The following is a 14,961-nucleotide window of genomic DNA, read 5'->3' on the forward strand; positions in this document are numbered from 1 at the left end:
AGTGTGCAGAAAATCAATAAAATGAAAATTAGACACAAACTAATTCAACTCAAGAAAGAAAATATTATTAAGCTAAGAGAAGTAGAGTTTTTAAGTTTACCATTCATGTAGTACTGGAGACTCACTCAGACCATAGAATCATACAGAATAGCATTAAAGACACAATTTAGTAATTTAAGCATCCAAAATGAGTAAAAGAGGGGCAGGGCGACTGCTCATTTGTACTACTCCCTGTATACTTTCTCATAATGCTACACCATGGGGTTCCTACAACAGGCCTTGAAGAAACCTCTGTCCGGGACAGGTTACTTGTCATACAGGTGGACCACAGGCATCATCAATAATGAGATAAATACCTATTTCATTAAATGATTTAAAAAATAATACTTGAATATTCTAATGTAATTCAACATGTACCGGCAAGAAACCTTCATCATACAACACAATGTTTTAAGCAGCAGACATGCTTTAATCACAGGACTTGTTCACCATGTCACATTAGGCAAACAGTCTTGTCCTGACAAACTGTAACTACTGTACAAGAGACGTATCCAAGGAACGGTCATATATAACATGCCTTCAGAAATTCATGACACACTGTCTGATATTGCAATACAGTTCATAAAAATGCCTAGGGGGAAGCTAAAACAAAAGGAAGATGACACTTCACGATTCTAATACACATATCACTTAATTTCAGAGTACCGCAATTCACATAACTTCTACTATAAGAATCCCACACCGACATGCCAGTTAAAATCAGGCTCAGACGACGCTTCTAGCTGCAGAAGAAAAATACATTTGTGACCAACTTAAATTCGGCCTCAATGTCTGCCTCTTAAAACGCGACACTTCATTCCCAATATATTTGTCTAAATACAAATAGATTTCATAATGCGGTCGATTTGCTGAGCAATATATGATCTGTCTATACATATCCAGGCGACGGCTTTTTGTTCCGCTGATACAATCATGTTACCTTGTTAGCTTTGACATGTGGTGACATTACAGTGACAATGTTTTAAAATACTCTACAGTAAAATAGAACAAGTGTAAGGTGATTAGAGGCTACTTGAATAAAATTAAGAATGTCGACAAAACAGAATGAGCCTTTAAATGTTTCACGTTAAAGAAAGCGTCTATGTTTGTATGTTAAACACCTGTTGGCATAAGCGCATGCAGTTTACGACCGTATGCTTCTCCATCACCTATCAAACACTAGGCCCGACGGTGCTTAGACAACCACACATAACATGCAAACCAGAAAAATATGCACATGCTTCTGGTGGATTTCAATAGTTTTGTACGTTTATTTTTTATTTATTTAAATGTCGATTAGGTTTTCTTCTAAACCGTGTATGTACTGAATGAAAAATACAGCAAGCTTTAAGACCAGCTAAAGATGTTATTGCTAGCCAGCTCCCTCCTGGCATTGACAGCAGCATTAAGAGCAAATATACACGAACCTGGCTAAAGTGTCTCGGGGATAGTTAGCCGCATCTTAAAAACGTAAGAGCCCCACTGTTCGCAGCGTTACATCAGCTAGCAGCTCGCGCCACACCGCACACTCCCTCGTGCTCAGTGCCATTGACGTGTCCGACATATTACCGTCTCCATTTCCCTTACTAACCGATAGGTGGTAAAGTAAGAAAATGAAACTTTGCTCACTTTTCGCTCAGAAATCTCACTGCAAAGTGGATGACGACTGGTTCTGTTGAATTAGGACTAAGTTTCATTAAGTGTGACACATGGTGCAGCTCAGTTACCGGTGTTAACATGGCATCCTCAGTAAGCATCTCAAATCAGGCACCCGGATGCTATAAGCATAGGCCTCGGGGGTCACCTTGTAGGAAAGTCAACATTTACTGAAAAGCCATCTTTATTAAAAATAACTAAGGCTTTATTCTTTAAAGTCTTTAACGTGTTTTAATGCGACTGCTAAATGCATTTTTCTAGCTCGTACTGTTATAAATTAAATGCTGTTAACCAGGTGCACTCGTAGTTACAGCTTTCTCTGGACCTGACCCTACACTGGGTACATGCATGGGGACCATTGTTGACATAAGGATCTAATGCCTAGGTGTCGAGTCTCACGGTTAAAACCCCCAGTCCCCGTGTGGCTCAGGGTTCATCGGCTGGTAAAGATTGGTAGATTCCATGAGAGGTACCCCTTTAAATATGCTTTATTCCCACCACCTCACAAAATTAGTACATTTTAAAAACACAACCGTGGTGCATACATATAACAAAACATATGTACAACTTTTATTTTGAATAATAAAACACCCGGTCATGGTACATTTTAAAAACTCATTTGATAAATGTGCATAAACATTTTTGTACAAGCTTGAAAAATACAACACACGTATACATGATACATTTTGAAACACTTGTGCAACTTTGAAAATAAAAAAACTTTATGTTACATTAACAAAATCTCCTTTGATAAAAACCCTACAAAATTTTTACAACTTTGCTTTTGTAAAATAAAAGCCATGTTCATATTAGATTTCAAAACTAATTCACAAAATGAATGCATAAAACTTTGTACATTTTAAAAATACGTTTGGGCTGCAAACACATAACAAAATGTTTTTGTAAAACACCCAAACATCTTACATCTTAAAACATCTGTACATCTTACTTTGAAAAACTTTTATGTAATGTCTTAAAACAGTTGTACATCTTACTTTGAAAAACTTTAATGTTACATTTTAAAACATTTCTACATCTTACTTTGAAAAACTTTCATGTTACATTTTAAAATACTTGTACATCTTACTTTGAAAAACTTTCATGTCACATTTTAAAACATTTGTACATCTTACTTTGAAAAACTTTCATGTTACATTTTAAAACATTTGTGTAACTAAAAACTATGGTCAAGTTATATTACCATTCTTTAAAGTTTTTAAGTGTTTTTGCATTTAATGTGTAAATGCAGCTTACTAGTTGCTATTAAATATAATTAAATAATCATGTACACCTTCTTTAAAATAACAAGACTATATCCTAAATTCTTACACCCTTGCCTGATTCCACAGTTCCTACCCCCCACTTATGTGTCCCCCATCCCCCCCCTTCCATGACTTGTGAGATAAGGAAAAGCACATTTCCCAACCTTTGGTTGTGCGCTTGTGCGCATGCTTGGGGTTTTGCTGTGTGTGTGTGTGTGTGTGTGTGTGTGTGTGTGTGTGTGTGTGTGTGTGTGTGTGTGTGTGTGTGTGTCTATGTGTGTCTATGTGTGTGTGTGTAGGTTGTTCATCTTGCGTCCAAAGTTAAGGTTATATTTTATACTACTTTAAAATAACACATTTTTGTTTGACTGTTTTACAAACACATCTAAAGTTTTTATACATGTAAACATTAACAAAAGCTGTTAATGTCTTTTCTTTAAAATTTACAAGTCTATTTTGTGTGGTTTTTCACAATAAGACTCATGAACGACTAAGTTAGCGGTCCTATACTTTCACAGACCTAAAGTTAAACTCTAAAGCCCCTGACCACCAGTGTGTGTGTGTGTGTGTGTGTGTGTGTTTGTGCACATGAGCATGAATATACATTTACTGAAAAAACATATTTATTAAAATAACTAAGGCTTTATTATGTCAATTTTTTTTTTTAAATAATTCCAGCAGATAAATGGGGTCGTTATAGTCAATCTGTAGTCTCCCTGCATAGTGGATGACTGCTGACACTGTTGAATTTGAACTATGTTTCATAACTATCAAACAATATGCAGCTCCGTTACCGTTGTCAACTTAGCATTGTACTCCAGCAAGCATCTCAGATCAAGCTTGTAGATTATATAAGCTGGGGCCGTGGGTACCTTGTAGGATGTCTTTATTAAAATAACTAAGACCTTATTCTTTAAAGTTTTTTTTATGTGTATTTGCAGCATGGTGCTAAATGCAGCTTACTGGTTCCTATTAAATGTAATTAAATAATCATGTACACCTTCTTTAAAATAACAAGACTATATCCTAAATTCTTGCACCCCTGCCTGATTCCACAGTTCCTACCCCACACTTATGTGGCCCCCCTCCCACCCTTCCATGACTTGTGAGATAAGAAAAGCAGACTTCTGCCTGCCTGGTCGGTCATTTCTAGCTGCTATTTAGGTTCTTCCTCAAATCCTGTTGCCTAAATGACTTATATCCCACTCATATTAATTTAAAATTTCGCTATAAGAAAACAATCCTTATACATTTTAATAAAAAAACGTGAACTATATATGTTTGGTGTTTTTTGATTGAGCAAACTCTCGTGTTTTTGTGTGCGTGTCCGATACAACTGTAGTTTGTATCAACTTTTTTTTAGTTTGACCTCCGGGGTGTGTGTTTGTCCGCATGCGCGTGAATAAACATTTACTGAAAAACATATTTATTAAAATAACTAAGACTTTATTCTGTCAAAGTTTTAAAAAATGTGTTTTGATGCATGTCACTAAATGCTGCTTAATAGTACCTAACCGGGGCTGCTCCCCCAGAGACAGTTGCTATGCTGCTTAATAGTACCTAACCGGGGCTGCTCCCCCAGAGACAGTTGCTAGTCCATTTATTCTTTTAAAGACTACTGATTCCAATTTGGTGCCATATGCTTTTATCTTGTAGGCCGTAGGATAGCTCCGTTTCTACCAGCTATAGGCCATGGGCGTCTGGGCTATTATGCTTAAATTCTTTATTAATTAGCGTTGGCTATGTGCTTTATAACACTGCTGATTCAGGTCTCTTGTAGATTTTCTCTTGACCGGTCAGCGCAGTCTCTCTCTCTTGTACATAGAAAAAACAGAGAATACCTATTATTAGAATGTTATTTTTAATTGAATAGCATTTTTATAACAGGAATAAAAGAAATAATATACTTACCGGGTAAGGTCTCGATGAAACTTGTGGTTCTTTGGCTGGTACAAACTTTGGTAAGGCGTTGTGCCTCTAGGAGGAGGAAAAGGCCCCCCGCTCGACGTAATACAATTTAATTGTCTCTGTCACCCCATATCTGCACGGTCATGTATGACAAACAAAACTATAAACAGAATTTACTGGCGGGGAAATTGTCAGACTTGATGTATGACCAGGTGGTACGGCCTTGATGATGCTACTCGTGCCTGTGTAAGAAAATTATCTGTAATTTGGGACGTATGTGAAAACAAAACTTTAAACAGAATTTACTGGAGGGCAAAAGTGTCAGACTCGATGTATGGCCCGCGTGGCCGGGTAGGGGGGCGCCTCGATGGCCAGGTGGCACGGCCCTGCAGAATTTACTGCCGGACAAATTGACAGACTCGATGTATGTCTCGACTTATGACCTTTACAAATTGGCGCCATACGCCGATGTGATACAAACGCTTGCGTGAGGAAAAAACACACGGTCAAAACTAGCGCCGAGCGTTTTTATTGGACGATAGACCCTGCACCTCCTCCTCTCATTCTTTGCTCCAACTTTACCATTTTATCCCACAGTCTCTCACAGTTTCTCTCAGACTCGCGCAGCAGCACGCCTCTCAGCTCTCCCGCATCGCTCTCTCCGAGGATTATCCAAAGCCGTGCGGACCTTTCCGCGCTACCGCACCAGTATGTGAATAAGTCCTTTGCTGATTCTCCGAAGCCCGGGGACCTTACCACGCTACCGCACACCGTACGCTCGCGCTCCATCAGGTAACCCAGCCACGCTCACTCCCGCCCGCGCACCACAAAATAATAATAATAATAACTTATTCAAATAACACACGCTCATAAGCACTCTCATCAATATCATTTTTAAAATAATACACACTCATAAGCACTCTCCTCAATATCATTTTAAAATAATAAACATTTAAAATAAGCATTTAAAATAATAAATAATTAAATCCAAATACCATTGCAGCACTAACACAACCAACCCAGGCCCCCTAAGCCACAATCATTTAAAATAATAAATAAATAATTAAATACAAATACCATTGCAGCAGTTACACAACCAACCCCCCGGGAAGAAGAAGACAAAAAAAAATATTTAAATAAATAATTAAATCCATATGCTATTGCGTCAGTTACACAACCAAGCTCAACCCACTACAACATAAGCTCCGCCCACTGAACTTTTGAACGTGACCTTTGACCCGACCTGTCAATTTGACAAAAGCGGTATCCTTCCTCTCTCTTAGGGCATATTGGCAAAGGAGCAGGCACGGGAAAGACAGGCAGGGTCCTGATAGATTTGGTGGAGCATCGGCGGGCATATTGAATTTGCAGTGTAGCAGCCTTTCTGTTTGCTTGTTTCAGGGGTGAACAATCTTATCCGCAAAGGGCCGGTGTGTATGCAGGTTTTCGCTGCAACTCCCTAATTAGATTTCTAATTAGAGGACTGATTAGCTGAAGAGTCCTCATACCTGGTTTTGAAGAGCTGACCTAAAGGTTACCCCAAAAACCTGTTTTTTTTTTGTTTGAATGGGGCAGTGAGTCATGGGGTAAACTACTGTTCTTTAGGGGTTTTCAAGGTGGAATTACGGGTCGATAATTTTAAGGATCAGGTTGTAAACCTCCCTGGTGTTGCTTTAATATGTTTTATCTGAGGTTGTATCGTGTATTATCAAGCCAGCCGGCTTAGTGGCCTCGGGAGCGGGGTTTAGTGGGAGCAGCTGGCTAGTTTTATTTTCTTTTTTGTTTGTGTCTTTTTCTTTGTTGTATGTATATTTTGGGTTCATTATTAGGCAGGCTGGGCCTTTTGGCACCTGTAGTCTGGGTGCTGGATTGCCCATAGGGGTCTTTTTTATTGCTGTGATTTGCTGTGTCATTCACTAGTGTGATTTGTGCTGGATGTGTTTTTAAGGTTGTGCTGTGGCGTGTACCTGAGCAAACTTTGGGCAACCTGTTCTCTTGTTGGCTTTATTGACAAAGGGTGGATTAGTCTAATTACGGCCTGCTACAAATAGCTGCATATAACGTATAAAAAAAATCACCTTATGGGTGCTCCGTAGGGTAGCAAGATCTTGAGTTTTTTTACAGTACTCGGGTACGTTTTAAAATTTTCGACCAATCAGCAAACATTATTCTGACAGCATAGCTGGGAAACCAATGAAAAGTGAGTGCAACGTTCTAGAACTTGACTTCGGGTTGACGCTCCCTATAAAAGAGCTGGGTACTGCTTCAAGGCGTTCAGTTGGCGCTACCTCCTGATAGAGTAGCACTGTACGGCTCTTGTTCCGTAAAACAACATCAAAAGGATGAAAAAAAAAACAATTTTTAAAGAAGACGAAAAAAACATCGTCTAAAAAAATAAGCCAAAAAAATAATATCCGAAGAAGGAAAAACATGCAAAGTAAAAAAAACAAACAAAAATAAAAAACAATATCCAAAGAAGAAGGAAAAAAACATCCAAAGGGAGAAAAGAAGAACTGAAGGGCAAACGAGGTAGGAGGAAATACAAATTTCGTTTCAGCACCGTTGGAGTGCCAAGCCGTGAAAAGCATTTGGCCAGAAGACAAGGTAAGTGTTGTAGCTGTTATTTTAAAACAGCGCTTTTCAAAATGCTGCTTTATAATCGTTTGAGATCGTTAGCCAGTGTGACAGCTGAAGGCTTTTTGAGTTTACCAACATAAAGTTTTATTTCTGTATTAGGACATTGTCAGGAACAATGATGTGTTCATCGCTATGATGTGGTCAAAAAGCGATGCATTGAATCTTAGAAACATTTGTGATTTTTCAAACAATGCTTTTCCTTTTATTTAATCAGTAAAATTTCCATCGGTTTTATATAGTGCCCCTTGAAATATGTCTTTAGCTCATTTTCCGGGCATTTTACTAGAATGCATCCTGAGAAATACACAAGCTCTGCTGCATTTCCGTGCCTCGATGTTTAGTGCCGAGTATAATTGTTGCAGTTGCCTTTTATATATTCCATGAGACCTGTTGGTACCAAGAGAAGTGTGAGACTGTCAGGGTGAATTTATCATACAATCGCACGCATAAATACCTGAGGGTTGCCAGTCCTTTTGCGTTGTTACAGGAGGACTAGAGCTGACGAGTGTGTTTCTACACACTATCAAGGGCATTGTAGTACAGTTTTCTCAGGTGGGAGAATGCTGCCGATCTCCTATTTGACAATACAGCCCTTGATATATTAGAATATTACAGAACTAGAAGCCTTTTGCAAGGAAGAATGTGAGAAAATCCCAAGTACAAGAACTGAAAGCCTTTCAGCTGGCTATAAGAAGCGCTTGTAAGCTGTGATATCTGGCAGAGGAGGTGTTACTAAGTACTGATTACGTAGGGTGCCCAAACTTTTGCAGAGTGCCATAATAATGTTTTTATTTTGTAATTTTGTTCAATTTATGGCATAAAAAGTAACTATTCATCAATGTTTGCTGAAAATATTGTGTATTTTCCCCCCAGTTCCTAAAGAGACTGTATTAACTGATATTGTTGCTTTTGTAATTGAAAAGATGTTATTTGTCAAGGGGTGCCAAACCTTTGCATAAGACTGTACACAGTGTGTGTATGTGTTTATGTGAGTGTGTGTCTGTGTGTGTCTTTATATATATATATGTGTGTGTGTGTGTATATATTTCTGTATATGCATGTGTATATATATATTTATATATAGTTCACACACATTCAAACTTATTTGAATACACATTCAAAATAATTTTTATTATTATTATTTTCGTTTTTTTTTTTTTTTGTGTTTTAAAATGTTTTATTTTTGCAATGGAAATAAAAATAAAGCAGTCCTCCGTAGAGGAGGGGTGGTGGAGGGAATATATATATATATATACATATATATAAAATAATTGTCACACAACCTGGGTGACATGCCTTGCCTGCTCACCCAGTTTTAGTGCACCTTAGTTATTCATAATGACCATCTAGTCTCGATACACCCATGAATATATATGTATATATATATATATATATATAGTTTTTCTGTTTTTTTTTTGCAATAGACAATAAAAATAACGCAGTTCTCCGTAAAGGAGGGATGGTGGATGGAATATATATATACATATATATATAAAATAATTGTCACACAACCTGGGTGACATGCCTTGCCTGCTCACCCAATTTTAGTGCACCTTAGTTATCCATACTGACCATCTAGTCTCGACACACCCATATATATATATATATATATGTATATATATATATAGATATTTTTTCTTTTTCTTGTGTTTTTTTTTTCGCAATGGATATTAATAATAAAGCAGTCCTCCGTAAAGGAGGGGTGGTGGAGGGAATATATATATACATTTATATAAAATAATTGTCACACAACTGGGGTGACATGCCTTGCCTGCTCACCCAATTTTAGTGCACCTTAGTTATCCATAATGACCATCTAGTCTCGATACACCCATAAATATATATGTATATATATATATATATATATAGTTTTTTTTTTTTTTTGCAATAGACAATAAAAATAACGCAGTTCTCCATAAAAGAGGGATGGTGGATGGAATATATATATACATATATATAAAATAATTGTCACACAACCTGGGTGACATGCCTTGCCTGCTCACCCAATTTTAGTGCACCTTAGTTATCCATACTGACCATCTAGTCTCGACACACCCATATATATATATATATATATATAATGTATATATATATGTATATATGTATATATATATGTATATATGTATATATATATATATATATGTATATATATATATATATATGTATATATATATATAGATATTTTTTCTTTTTCTTGTGTTTTTTTTTCGCAATGGATATTAATAATAAAGCAGTCCTCCGTAAAGGAGGGGTGGTGGAGGGAATATATATATACATTTATATAAAATAATTGTCACACAACCTGGGTGACATGCCTTGCCTGCTCACCCAATTTTAGTGCAACTTAGTTATCCATAATGACCAACTAGTCTCGATACACCCATAAATATATATGTGTGTATATATATATATAGTTTTTTTGTGTTATTTTTTTGCAATAGACAATAAAAATAACGCAGTTCTCCATAAAGGAGGGATGGTGGATGGAATATATATATACATATATATAAAATAATTAATGTCACACAACCTGGGTGACATGCCTTGCCTGCTCACCCAATTTGAATGCACCTTAGTTATCCATAATGACCATCTAGTCTCGATACACCCATAAATATATATGTATATATATAGTTTTTTTTTTTCGCAATGGACAATAAAAATAACGCAGTTCTCCGTAAAGGAGGGATGGTGGATGGAATATATATATACATACATATAAAATAATTGTCACACAACCGGGGTGACATGCCTTGCCTGCTCACCCAATTTTAGTGCACCTTAGTTATTCATAATGACCATCTAGTCTCGATACACCCATAAATATATATGTATATATGTATTGTTTTTTTTTTTTTTTTTTTTGCAATAGACAATAAAAATAACGCAGTTCTCCATAAAAGAGGGATGGTGGATGGAATATATATATACATATATATAAAATAATTGTCACACAACCTGGGTGACATGCCTTGCCTGCTCACCCAATTTTAGTGCACCTTAGTTATCCATAATGACCATCTAGTCTCGATACACCCATATATATATATATATATATATATATATATATATATATATAGTTTTTTTTTTCTTCGTAATGGACAATAAAAATAACGCAGTTCTCCGTAAAGGAGGGATGGTGGATGGAATATATATATACATATATATAAAATAATTGTCACACAACCTGGGTGACATGCCTTGCCTGCTCACCCAATTTTAGTGCACCTTAGTTATCCATACTGACCATCTAGTCTCGACACACCCATATACACACCCGAAGCTCTGATCTCAGATCAGTTCCATGCCTCCAGAATCTAATGTTACCCTCAAGGAAGAAGGGAAGCTATGATGAGTAAAAAAAAGGTTATTAGAGTGTCCTGTCAGCGTTGGGCTTCTTCGGCCTCCGCCATTGATTTTTCGGTTTCAGGATGGAAAGTACAAGGTGGCTCTGTGTTGATGAATAATCCAGGAAAAAAATGCCACAAAGGCATGGAGTCACACCAGTGGAGTCTTATCCTTGCAATAAAGACCCCTGTATGACCTTTGCTGAATATTTCCAGTTTAGTGGAGCTGATCTGTGAGTAATGCAGTTATGCAGCAGTTTCTGATGGTTTCCGGTTTTGCAGGTGGTGTCCTTTTCAGCTTGGAGGAGGGAGCCTCCTTCTGGAACCAGATGTTGACCTGGAGAATCGTGAGTGACGTTTCCGATTAGCATACCTGATCTCCTTGCCCCGCCACGGGGCTCTGGTGAAATGTAACTATTCAGTGACCCGTATCTTTCAGTTCTTCGCTTCCATGATCTCGACCTTCACCTTGAACTTCTTCATGAGTATCTACCACAACAAGCCGGGAGATTTTAGTAACCCAGGTCTCATCAACTTTGGACGCTTTGACAACGATGTAAGTTTCCCATTTCTGTCGGTGTTGTGATGTAGATTGTCCTTTTTAAAAGTCTGTAGATGGAATCTTGAAAATCAAAATATTGGGCATCGGTAATTGATCTGGTTGTCTTGGCCAATGGTATGCTGTCCGCAAGTCAAGTAGCTCTTGGGAGATGTCGGCCGTTACCCTCTGACATTGGTTTCCTGCCTCCCGTTAGTCAGTGGGGAAAATGTGATGTTTATGGATGTCTGGACAACTTAGAGTGGAGAGCATTTTATAATCATTACCTCGTTTGGGAAAGGCGAAAGAAGACGGTATAATTTTGACCAAAATCCAGAATGAGACCAAGTTCACACTGTTCCCGAACATGTTTTGGTCTTTCCTGTCCGTGCCGTTCAAGAAGGGGCTGATCTGTGAACTTTATGGGGAAACAAGGGTGAGAGAGAAAAGGATGAGCTGTTATTTCCAGAAAGGGCTCGACTCGGTACCCTGTCACATGAGCAGTGATGTATTTTTACCTGCCTTCTGGTCACATGGGTTGGAAAGGAAACCATGAAACGTTTGTTGGGGGACTTGGACACAGCCCCCACCCCGCAGCGCATGACTTTCCTGGGAGGCCCCCTGGGCTGGAAATATAGTCATCACCTCGGTGGACATGAGTACCGCGCTGTTTTAGTTGGGCCTCCTGGTTTAGGTAGGCATGTTAGCCATGGTTGTGGATGTTTCTCGTTACAAGAGAGGCACCTGTAGCAGTTTACATGGTATGCAGATACGGTTGTTTATTTTATTTTTTTTAAACGCAGCAGAATTTTTCCCGCCTTCGGTGCCTGAAGTTTTTGGGAAACGTTTGCCCCGGATGCCCACTGTATGCTTCCTGTAGGATCACAACACGTTCACCATTTTTTTAAAAATTATACACTACTGTGCAAAAGTCTTAGGCAGGCAAAGAAAATGATATTTAGATTATCCTCGTGTTGGTGTAAAACTATGATATTATGCCTGTGAAAGTGTGTCAACTTCGCCATTTCAGAACCTCTGCTAAAATCATCCTAGTATTTGCAGCGACCGTCCAATGCAGCCATGTGTTTTTTTTGACTTGGCCACCAGCACACCTCATACAGCTAGTCAGTCTCTCACTGACTTTTTAAGCCAGTATATTTAACTTTTTTTAATTCAGCTGTTGGTGAAATTTAACAAAATCATGGAACGGCTGAGGTGCCCCTGAGGAGAAGTTTGGGAACTGAAGCGGTGTTCATCTAGCCATCCAACTAGATATCAGTAACTTTTTAGAAAATAGAAGAAATTACTGTGATGTTGTCATTTGCATGTTTGACTGGAGGATTCTGGGTATTGATTTTTTTTCTTTTTTTTTACCCCCCCCCCCTCAGAGCACGGAGTACTACCTGTATGAGATTCCTCTGTTTATCGTCATGGGAGCCTTCGGTGAGAGAGAGAGAGAGAGAGGGAGCGTCTTATTGTGGAAACCCAAACCTTGCTCTTTTACATCTTAACGGACTGGTTCTGTTTCTGGTTTTCTCATGCCGGGCCCATGTCTCTTTCCCCCCCGCAGGTGGATTGCTGGGAGCACTGTTCAACGTCCTGAACTACTGGCTCACCATCCTCAGGATCAGGTGTGCCTGTGTGCGTGTGCCTGTGTGCGTGTGTGTGCCTGTGTGTGTGTGTGTGTGCGTACTTCTGTGCGCATGTGTGCCTGTGTGTGTGTGTGTGTGTGTGCGTACCTCTGCCTGTGTGTGTGCACGTAAGTGAGGCCTGTTTGGTTTTTACTGTGTCACGCCTGTCTGAAACTTAGGCATCTTAACACTTGAAATTAAATAATTAAATAAATATATCCCGAGACTGTGGGGCTGACCTTGAAACTGCCCCACACTGGTTTGATGCAAATGAAAGTTGTCCCACAACAAAATCATTAGCTGAGCCACCATGCCCCCCCCCCCATCCCCAGGTATATCCACCGGCCCTGCCTGCAGGTGATCGAGGCCATACTGGTTGCTGCCGTGACGGCCACTGTGTTCTTCACTATGATCTACTTCTCCAACGACTGCCAGCCCCTGGGGGAGGATCAGCTGGAGGAATACCCCTTGCAGGTAAGGCAGCTGGAGGTGGGCTCTCTGTGATTTCATTGGCTGAACAGCTGAGAGGGTGTGTATCCTGTCCTCAGGCCTGAACCTCCACTTATCCCTCTCACAGCTGTTCTGTGCTGATGGCGAGTACAATTCCATGGCCACGATCGTCTTCAACACCCCGGAGAGGAGTGTCCGCAGCCTGTTCCACAGCCCCGCAGGTCCGTGGAGTTTCCAGCACGTGTTTCAGGGCAGGATGGGTCGTGACCTGAAGCCGGATTGGTCGCCCCTGTTGTGCCCTTCTTCTGGAAGAGATTATAATTACAGTCCGTTGTCCATCTTTAGAATGAACACCTGTGTTTGATATTGGTGACAGGCTGGCTAGGTCCGGGGCAGCTGTTTGAACAGTCAGACTCGTCTGCCACCTCTGTCGTGTCGTAGGTTTGTTTACGGGCCGCCTCTGGCTGATTGTTTTCCCAGACAGACAGCTAAACCCATACACACAATCCTCCTCAATTATTCAAGGCTTCCCTCATTTGGGATGGGGGGACTGTCACCCTGCCTGGGGAGAACAGGAGCGCTTCTCAAGTGCCCTGACGAATGCCACCGTAGGCAAGTTCGAACGGCACTAAACTGTGTTCATCCATGCCCTCTAGTGGATGAAAGACATACCAAAGTAACATGGCTTGGTCTTGATCGGCTCCAAATTGCACTTTACACCAGGTAGAAAAATGGAAATGATCATATGAAAAATGCCATTCATCATGAAATAATTTCTGTACACCTGTATCCTCATTACAAGGGTGAATCAAGTAAAACTAGCTGGTTTCGCTAGATTAGCGTTCTTGGGGATCAACTACATGATCAACATTTTAGCAAAAACGTGGGAAACACTGACTTAGGTGATGAATTCCACCACCACCACCCCCCCCCCCCCCCCGGCAGGTTCCTACAATCCCGTGACCCTGGGAATCTTCACCATCACCTACTTCTTCCTGGCCTGCTGGACATACGGCCTGACTGTGTCCGCCGGGGTCTTCATCCCCTCGCTGCTCATCGGCGCCGCCTGGGGGCGGCTCTTTGGCATTTTGCTGGCCTCCATTACGCCGCACAATTCCATACAGGTACATCAGGACGGGTCGCCGTTCCTGGGGAAGCGCCGTATAGCCGGTGAGGCGGCGTGGTCCGCTGGCGGAGGAGGGGCCGTCACGATAGCAGAACTCTTCCCTCAGCAGAGAGAAACCTCACAGTGGCGACGTTTTCCACTGACCTTGATTTTTTTGCACATTTTGAAGAAGCAAAACTGAAAATCCGTTAATGGGTACGATTATATTTCAGGAGGACAAGCCCTCAAACGCTTTCAGTTTGATTGAAGTGGTTTTTGTGGCGATTCGCAAAACTGAAATGGAAGCCGATTTTGCGAACTTGTTGCTGTGTAGGACACGATGACTTGGTTCTAGAGCTCGTATCTCATGAAAAGCTCAATCCATGTT

The 14,961-nt window shown here is 40.0% G+C and overlaps 1 long non-coding RNA gene across 1 annotated transcript; it reads right to left on the reverse strand.

The window, feature by feature from the left end:
- Positions 1–3,579: 3,579 nt before the first annotated feature.
- LOC125728121 (uncharacterized) lies at positions 3,580–5,462 on the reverse strand. The gene is made up of 2 exons (XR_007388930.1): positions 4,518–5,462; positions 3,580–4,467 (listed from the first exon to the last, which is right to left on the reverse strand). It is a non-coding gene; the product is annotated as an uncharacterized LOC125728121 (long non-coding RNA).
- Between the last annotated feature and the right edge of the window lie 9,499 nt (positions 5,463–14,961).

This window comes from Brienomyrus brachyistius, unplaced genomic scaffold, assembly GCF_023856365.1.
Source record: "Brienomyrus brachyistius isolate T26 unplaced genomic scaffold, BBRACH_0.4 scaffold160, whole genome shotgun sequence".
NCBI classification, from domain to species: Eukaryota; Metazoa; Chordata; class Actinopteri; order Osteoglossiformes; family Mormyridae; genus Brienomyrus; species Brienomyrus brachyistius.